A 6,000-nucleotide genomic window follows, 5' to 3' on the forward strand; every position below is an offset into this window, starting at 1 on the left:
ATGTTTTCATCAACTGACCTCCATTAGACTTGTATTCTGTGTTGAGTCCAACCTCTCTCACCAGTTACAAAGTACCACTGCAGTGGTCTTTACCACCTATCACGATAGTCCCCCTAAAAATGTCTGCCTTACAGTTTTACAAGTGTAATTAATTTTTTCTTCCTTTAACAAACTATTGAGATTTTCAGAATGGCACTATGAAGGACTCAGGGGAAACAATATCAGTAAGGCACATCTATTAAGTTGGTCAAAATTAGCAATGATAATCCTTCAAATTCTTTGGAGATTGCTCAAAGGGTTTATACAAATGGAGAAGCATTTAGTCATCAAAATCTAAAAAAATCCAGTAGGAACAATGTGAAGTAGTGGCATTCCACTCAGGATTGCATTCATTCCCCCACAGGTAAGCCTTGGGGGAAAACTGCTCCACCAGGAGTCTCAGCAGAAAATCTGTTTCCATCTAGCCCCATCCTCCCTCTCTCCTGTCTCCTTCCATTCTGGGTAAAGTCAGCCAAAGATAATCATCCACAGCTACAGCTTGGGAGCCATGCCTTTTCTCTCACTGGTTGTTGTTGTTTAGTGACTAAGTCATATCTGACTCTTTTGTGACCCCACGGACTATAGTCCACCAGGCTACTCTATCCATGGAATTTTCCAGGCAAGAATACTGGAGTGGGTTGCTATTTCCTTCTCCAGGGGATCTTCCCAACCCAGGGATGGAACCCACATCTCCTGCACTAGCAAGCGGGTTCTTTTCCACTGAGCCACCAGGAAAGACCTCTCTCCTAACTCCAACTTAATAGAAAAGATACCCTGGGGTCAGGAGTGCAGTTCCTCTTTCTGAAGCAAATCGAGTTCAGCTTTCACCTCCCCAGCTACTCCAGATGGACCTGGCAGCTGTTCAGTCCCAGCAGATCCCATCCTCCAAGGTTCTACAGAAGATCCAGACTGGGCATGTTGGTAAGCAGGGAGAGATACCAGTTCCAGCCAAGTACTAGTGTGGCCAAGTACTAAACAAATTAAAAAGCCAGCAAACTAACAATAATAACAATCTCTGGAGAGGAATCTCCCAGTGAGTAGAAAATCTCCCTGAATTTCCCTCATGACACTTTGTCACCAACCTTCTAGGCTGATAATATGGCAGCCCTTCCCAGAGCAATTTTTGGTGGTGCTTACAATATGCACGAGTGGATTTTAGTTCTGTCATGGGAGTTTGTAATTTCCTCAGTTCTGTCTCGTTGCACCAAAAATTTGAAGTGACGAACAAATTGTTGTTACAGTTCAGTTTCATTAGGAAAAACAAAGAGTAGTACATCCTTGAGGAGTGAGGGCAGGCCGACCCGAAAGACAAGAGAAGAGAGGCCTCAATCCTTCTAGCTTCCTCCTTTTATACATTTGTCTCCTCCCCACTGAGCCTGCCCTATGTAAATTGGGCTAGCCAGGAGGGCTGTTTGTTTTACCTAAGGTCCTCACTCCCGTCCTATCTTCACGGGCTTTTCCCTTCTTTGTCTTTTAGCCACCACCATTTTGGACTTCTTTTTCCTATTCTAACTACCTAACAGTTCCACGTCACAAAAGCTATCAAGATTTGCTTCTTTCCTTCTAGTTGCCCCATCCCAGCCATTAAATACTTCAGACCATCAAATATGTACATGATAAGAATGTCTTAAAGAAAGCAGACTATACATCCTGCACATCCATGTACATGATTATGTTTCACTTTAGAATGCTGCTTGCGGGTATTATCTGCACCCCAGTCTGTGAAGTCTGCCATGCCTATGTTATCCACACCTTAGCATCTGTGTTGGGACATGGTTTCCAAGTACTTAATTGCAAAATTCTTTGATACATTAAGTTTGTTTTTCTTATCTACTCAGTTGTTCCATCCCCTGTCCTCACGCGCATACATCTGACACAGGAGCCTTTGACCCCATCCTGCTTTATCAGCTTGGGACCTTTGAACACATTTCCTTGACACAGAACATCCCCAGACAGAAGTCTATACAGATGATTAACATTTCACTACCACTGCCCAGGCAGTTATGCTTTTATCTAAGACTGCTTGTGATTCTAATTAATAAGAAGACCACAAATCAGGGCATGAGTAACACAAGCAGAAAGTGTAATTTTGCAAGTTCCTATGAGAAGACCTAGCACAGGAGCTCTGTTTCACTATCATTCCTTCTCTCGGCTCTATACCCACCTTTTGTAACTAAAGTAAACTGAGCAGGATACTATTCCTTGCATACTGAAAAAGCCTAACTGGTATACTTATGTTTCAGAAAGTGCTAGAAATATATTCCCTTTTGAGGGGACAAGAATGCTTATTAGAAATCACCAGGACTATCCTTGAAAACTCTTCAATTTTATGTTCCTTTGATTTTCTGCTTACTAGAAATATTCTACTAACTGAAGATTACCATGCAGCATGATATTTATCAGTGAAAGACAATGAACAAAAGTATTACAGGCTACAAACCGCATATTATAAATTCAAGTGGAATTCCTAGTTTATAGGCCAGGTTCTTATTACTTTGGAGAGCACAGTTATTCTTTCTGTGTTAATTCCAAATGCCCTGACAAAAATCTAGTTTCTGGCTCTTGCCCTCCAATACTCATCCCATGAAGGGAAGGCCACCCTCTGAGATGCTATCAGATTGAGGAGCTGTGTTTATATTATCACTCTCAAAATAAAACATGTTCTGACTCTTCCTCTTGTCATTCTTCCTCTTTTTAGTCTAGAAGTGCGAATGTTGGCTTCTTAACATGTATTCGAAAATGATGTGTCAATGCTCCAGGTGGGGTAACCTGAGATTGTTTCATCTTCTTCACAAAGTTTCTGGAAATGTGTGTTTTCTCTTTGCAAAATGTTACACAGTACAAAGTCAGTTGCCACTTCTGCCCTTAAACAACTTACTAGTCAGGCAGATTGAGGAGATGGGTGACTGAGACTGCTAACAAACACCCAATATCCATTCTCCCTTTCTTTTGTTGGTAATAGAACTCATTCATTGTTCAGTAAGGATGCTCATTTCCCTGTCTCACTTGCAGCTAGATGAGGCCATGACTTTGTTCTGACCAATGAAATGTAAGCCACAGTTGTGATGGTTAATTTTATGTGTCAACTTGACTGGGCTAAAGGATGCATAGATAGCTGGTAAAGCATTATATCTGGGTGTGTCTGTGGAGCGGGGGTCTCTAGAAGTTATACATTAGCATTTAAATCAGTAAACTGAATAAAGATGATGCCCCTCCCCAAAGCAGGTGGGCATCATTCAATCTAATGCAGACAAAAAGGCACAGGAAGGGTGAATTTACTTTCTATTTAAGTTGAGGCATCCATCTTCTCTTGCTCTCATGACAAAAAAAAAAAAAGAGAGAGAAGAGAGCTTACACTTTCCCCCTTCTCCCTGCCTTCTCTAACCTACTGTAACAGAATATGAATCCAGTCTGAACTGTGAGACAAGAGCCAGACTCTAGAAATGACAGATAGAAAGCCATCAATGTGCTAGATCCATTATGACTGCATGGCTGGACAGGAGCCTGGGTTGGGGTGCCTCAATCCAACTTTTACAAGAGATTATATTTTGGTACTTAACTGCTCTACTACTAATTACATTTTTAAGAGAACATATAAGTTAACTATCTTGATTGAATTCTTTCTAAAAATAGAAAAGCATGTAACTATGAGATGATGAATATCTTTTATGGTTACTTTACTTATTTGATCCTTATTTTTAGCATAAAAGCATTAAGGTATAAAAGACACAAAGATAAAATTAAATTAGAACAGCATAAAAATAATCAATGCCTGTTATATATTCTATACCCAAGATCACAAATCTTCAAGGCCACTTAAAAAATAATGGCTACCTTAGTAAGAGGACTTGGCTTTAAACCACAGAATGGAAAGAGATTGACCTTGAAAACTTTCTCTATTGAAACCCTTGAGCTGGGTGTTAGACTCAAATTCTGAGGTTCAAAAAAAGGAAAAAAAAAAAAACACTAAAATACTGATTTGACAGTATTAGTACAATGGTTTCCTTTAGTCTTTATTGCATTCCTAAGCACTTAACAATCCTTAAAGTGCAGTTCTTTTTTGAAAGAAACTGAAGGATATAATTTCAAATATGCAATCACGTCATTTTGTTGTATGACATTACTGATATCAAGCAAATTTCCTTCTGGTACTGAGCAAACATAAATAACTGTGAACATCAATGAGTTCATTGAGCCAGCATGATTTAAATTAATGGAGTGATTGCTGATTGTAGTATTGGTCATAAACAAAAATTTGTAATATATGTGTGCATGTGGGATTTATTTCAGAATATCTGTACTATCTCCTCTGGTAAATAGAGCTTTGGCTTTTGCATGAACCCCTTTAAGATCCCTAATTCATACAATCTTTATATAATTTACCATCCCAAGTGATAAATTCTATCTGGGAAGTCAAAAGTTTAGATGTTTAATCATTTTATGGGGCATGTCTCCTTCTGGGCTCAAAGCTAGGCTGACATATTATTTTAAAAGAAATTATTGGTTTCCAGACTACCCTGGGGGTCCAGTGGTTAAGACTCTGAGCTCCCAATGCAGGGGGCCCAAGATCCATCCCTGGTCAGGAAACCAGATCTTGCATCCTGCAACTGGAAAAAAAAAAAAAAAAAAGATGCTACATGCCACAACTAACACCTGGCAAAGCCAAATAAATAATAATAATTAACTACTGGTTTCAAAGAATTGATGTCTTTGAACTGTGGTGCTAGAGAAGACTCTTGAGAGTCCCTTGGACAGCAAAGTGATCAAACCAGTCAATCCTAAAGAAAATCAACCCTGAATATTCATTGGAAGGACTGATGCTGAAGCTGATGCTCCAATACTTTGGCCACCTGATGCTAAGAGCCAACTCATTGGAAAAGACCCTAATGCTGGGAAAAATTGAAGCCAGAAGGAAAAGGGGACACTAGAGGAAGAGATAGCTGATGGCATCACCAACTCAATAGAAGTGAGTTTGAGCAAACTCCAGGAGATGGTGAAGGACAGGGAAGCCTGGTGTGCTGCAGTCTATGGTGTTGCAAAGAGTCAGACATGATTGAGCAACTAAACAATAATTGGTTTCAAAATCGATTTAAAGTGAGGATAATCACAACACACCTCAGAATACACCCTATATGTAAAAATTATTTTGTATTTTTAACCTTGCTAATCACAACCAAAATTGAGAACTCTCTTGATATTTATATAATCAACACATATCATTGTAACTATTGTATATATCAGTGACTTGTATAGACAGACAATGGAAAGGATCTTGCAAGTATCACAATTTAATGAAATAAATGACAAACATATATTGACTATCTTTACTTCCCAATTATGCTTAGAAATAATAATTATGATGCATTTTAATGATAATAACATTTCATTAGTAACTTAGGTAACATTTATTAGTCACTTTTCATGTACCAGACACTCTTCTAAATGCCTTTTATTAATCTTTATAACAACTCTATAAGATTCTCTGATTATCAGTCCCATTTACAACTGAGGGAACTGAGGTACAAAGAGGCTATATAACTTGCTAGAGATCATACAAACAAACACACACCTGGAATTTGCACAGGTTCTGACTCCAGGGTCCATGCCTTCAACCACTATATTATTCTACCTTTTACGATGACTTGATGACCCAAGTAGGAACTATAATCAGAGATAAATCTAGAAGAATAATGAAAGTTAGATAGGAGTTCAAAGTTGATTTAAAGTTTGATTTAAAGTTTTTCTAGATGATTTAAAGTTAGACAGGGGTTCAAATTCTGATTCTGTCAATAACTAAGTATATAATATTAGACAAGTGAACCGACTTTCCTGAACTTTAGTTTTCTCTTTTAAAAATTAAAAAAAAAAAAAAAGGAATGCCTATCTGAGTGGGTTAATGTGAAGATTAGGAAATACATACACACACACACACACACACATAAATACATATATGATACTAGC

This window comes from Giraffa tippelskirchi, chromosome 12 (genome assembly GCF_054371585.1).
Source record: "Giraffa tippelskirchi isolate mGirTip1 chromosome 12, T2T-mGirTip1v1.2.pri, whole genome shotgun sequence".
NCBI lineage: Eukaryota > Metazoa > Chordata > Mammalia > Artiodactyla > Giraffidae > Giraffa > Giraffa tippelskirchi.